Here is a 4,154-nt window from a genome sequence, read left to right on the forward strand (position 1 = left end):
CCATTACCTTCAATCTCTCAAACTACATCACACCTTAGACATTCTCCATTTCACATACTTTCTATTATTACCAATTTATGCACAATTCCAATATTACCAATTTATAATACTGTCCATTTCACATACTCCTTATTACCATTTTCTTATAGTTCATGCCCCTGACACCTTGTATTCTCCATATCCTTTTCATTTCCTAATCCTTGAATAGTTTGGCTTAACAATAAGCCATATGTGGCCTACTTCATATAATTGACAATACTATATGACAATTGCTTGCAAATCATTTGTTTTCCACCTCAAAAGACGGCATCCATAATCTTGAATCCTTGATAATTTCAACTTACCTAAATTCTTGTGATCCTATACTTGTTAACAAGCCAATTAATTAACTAAATGGTTATATACATCCATCTCATTTGCTATATACTAATAGATCATTAGAACTAGGTGATTATTGATCCTTTGATAGTTATGAACTCTACAACCTTGAACATCTGAGCTGTTTAAGTTAGCTTCCTATATATACTTTTAAACTATTAGTATCTCACTTTATCAAATACATATACACATATGTATGTCTACAACTTTGCTTGTTTTCTCACCCATTTATTCCATTCTTTTTCTTTTCATTCTCTCCAAGTTGAATCAAAATCCCTTGCACCCATTTTCCCCCTCCCTCCCCTGATTGACGTTGTAATTAACAGCTTCCTACTGAGATTGAATCAAAATCACAGGATCAAGGAAACCCAAAAAACACATTACCCATTTGAAGTTGAATCAAATCTAAGGATGGACCATCTTCTTCAAATTTTAAATCAAGACCATTCCAGGAACCTGGAGGGGAAATCTGATGGCGAGTGTTGGTTTTGAAACAGTGAGCAACAACCACCAGAGATATTGCTCTTGGTGTAGTCGTCGAAGATGGAAACATACCGGCAAGCCACAAATTCTCTTTTCTAGTTTGTGGGTTTTTCCCCCAATTTTGGTTTTATGAAAGATGTATTATCGATCGTGAATGGTTTTGTGGGTCTTTTTTTTCTTCTAATTTTTGGCTATATCAGAGGTGTGAAAAAGAACAAGTTGGTAAGGTGTGCCGATGTCGTTGTGGTCTTAGGTAGACGAAGCTCAAAAGGGAGGTAGAAACGGCTGTGCAGGAAATGTCTTGGCGAAGAAGAAGGTTGGTGGGTAGGGTGCATAAAGTGGTTGTACACGTGTAAAATGGAATTTATTCAATAAAAATAATAGATAAATAAAAGGAGAAATGATCAAAAAGTCGTTGACTTAACGGACCTTTTTTAACAAAATTAGTTAGAGGGACGAAAAGGGAAATGAATTGCAAATCACGGTGACCAAAAAAGCAAATTTTAAAGACTAAGGACGAAAATAGCAATAAACAACAAACCATAGGGACGGAAATATTAGTTTACTCTAATATTTTTTAGTAAAAAAATAACGATTATTATTTTCTTTTTTCAAATAACACATATTTTTTTAAAATATTGGCGAGATAAATTATGTGGTGCAAGTTTTATTAATATTGGTATATTAATGAACAATTTAGAAAATTTTTAATTCATTTAATATATTTATTAAATAATATGTAAAATGTCTAGATGATAAAATATTAAAATTTAAAGTATAATGTTGTAATAAAATTTAGTAGATGTTGTTGATCCCAATATCATACAGCAATTTAAGATTAAACAGTAAATTGAGAGATGAAGAAGAACATGAATTTGATAAACCGGCCGATTACTCTTATTCATGAAAGTAGTGAACGTACAGATCTCTCTCTCACTAAATGACTCTTACAGAATTGGAACAAAATAAACAACTAATTTTAAGCTCATGTCACCTATTTGTAAGTGACATTTACATTGAAAGCTCAACACCCTTAAACCCACTTACATGAATATTACAAAACAATACAAAGTAATTGATTTTATAAAACTTTCAAATACTTAGGACTATTTTAGTCCTAACAAATGCTATAATAAAATAATTTTGAAAGTACAATGATGTAATAAGAAATGTCACATTAGCTACTATAACACAGTGAGGTGGCATGATAATTGGGTATAATAGGTAAATTTAATCAAAAGGTTATCCAATGTTATAATAAATAAATTTTTCAAAGTAAAATGTCCAAATAAAAAATAATTTGAAAGTATATTATTGTAATAAAAAAACTGAAAGTATCATATTATAATAAGGAAATTTATGAATATAGGTTATTATTTTATATATTTTTCAAAAGAAAAACTCTAGGGGTATTCATCGGTGGAAATCCAATGGATCTAGGTGGATCCGATCCAATCATCCACTGGATGTTGTATTTTGTCATCGGATCCGATCCGATTAACATTGTACATCCGACACGATCTAAATCCAATGGATGATTGGGCCGAATCGGTTTCATCCATTGAATTTTATTATTGGTTATCCATTGGATTGGATTTGTCCAATCTTTTGATTCAATTCTCAACCAATTAATCCATCATTTCAATCAATTATTCATATATTTTCTTAAGTTATTAAAAAGCAATGTATATAAATATCAACTGAAAAAATATCGTGAAAAATGCTAATAATTATATATAATTATTACTTGGATATTAGGTTGATGATAATTGGATGGTCGTTAGATCGGATCGGTTTTATTGAATGATGGACTACCATCCAAGAACCGATCCGATCTGATTTGGATGTTGAAATTTTGGATCCGATCTGATCCGACTACAATTGGGTATTCGATTTTGGTCGGTTGGTTCTAATTGAATCGGACGATTTAAATTGAATCCAACGAATTTCTGAAAAAATTCTTTTGAGATCAATCAGGCTCAGTTATTCTTCAAAAGCCCAATTAATAAGCAATTCAGCCCAACACTTTTCTTAAAATAATATCAACTCATATTTTAAGTACCAATATTATAGGAAGAGGAAGAGGAAGAGGAAGAGGAAGAGGAAGAGGAAAGTTTAAATAAGAAAGACGTAAATGGTAAAACATAAGAATAAAGTATTTGTCGGTGAATCCTTGGTAAAAAAATAAAAATAGATAAACACACATGAATGAATTTACATATGATATTTATTATCAATTGAGTTTCAGTTTTTTAGACTTACTAATAATTTACATAGAAACTAGAATTTTTGTGTTTTCTAATTTAAACATCCATATAATATATATCATAACTTTATAAACATTTACATATTTGATTTTTCATTGGAGTTAACTTTTGGAAAAATATGATAAGATTGAAGGACATTAATATGTCCATATTTGATAATTATAACTAGTCTTATTCAAGGCGTCTCTAGAGAGTGGACCAGGTGCATTTTCATTTCAGGGTCCTCAAGAAATGGGGCTCCAAATTTTTTTAGCATATGTTATATAGTAATAGTTCAAAAATAATTAGTAATTAAAAAAGACACAAACTTTTTAGGACCTGAATATAATTTTATATGATATTATGCGCCCAAACATGTATTAATTAATTAAATTAGAGAAGAGAATATGTAAAAACTTATTTGGTCGTTTAGTTTATAGTATTGCTAGATTTCTTGTTATTAGCTAATAAAGTTTTTACCTTTTTTAAAAAAAAAATACCAACCATATGAGACAGTCCTATATTTTGGATTTTAAAACTACCCATATTTTTACATATATTATTGACTCCTTATTACCTAATATGGAGGCATAAATCTCGATTACTATCCTATCTCTAAAACAAGAATAAGACATCAATCTATAACCAACATGGGTTTTTGATTCTATAATTTATGGTTCTGAAAAAGTTTGTTTTAACCATAAAAGTTTAAAACGGTGACAAAATCAACATGAGGTGAGATGAAAATCGAACTGATTTTTATTGATTTACATAAAGTGTTATTTCGAATAGTCAATGTTGTGATACAAATAATGGCAATCTATATATTAAAGGTATATCATATGATGTTTTTGACAGTGAAAAGATTGACGATGCTATGTAAAAATCATATGGTAGATAATATTAATTTTGAAACAATTATTGATTGATTATGCGTCTATGAATACTTGGAAAACGGTTTTATGTGAACTATTAATATTTCTTGAATTAAAGTGTAAGCTAAAAACAATAAATTGAAGATTTTTCAGTATTTATCGAGGACTCTTG

Source organism: Cynara cardunculus, assembly GCF_001531365.2.
Source record: "Cynara cardunculus var. scolymus isolate 2C chromosome LG 12, CcrdV1, whole genome shotgun sequence".
In the NCBI taxonomy this organism is placed as follows: domain Eukaryota; kingdom Viridiplantae; phylum Streptophyta; class Magnoliopsida; order Asterales; family Asteraceae; genus Cynara; species Cynara cardunculus.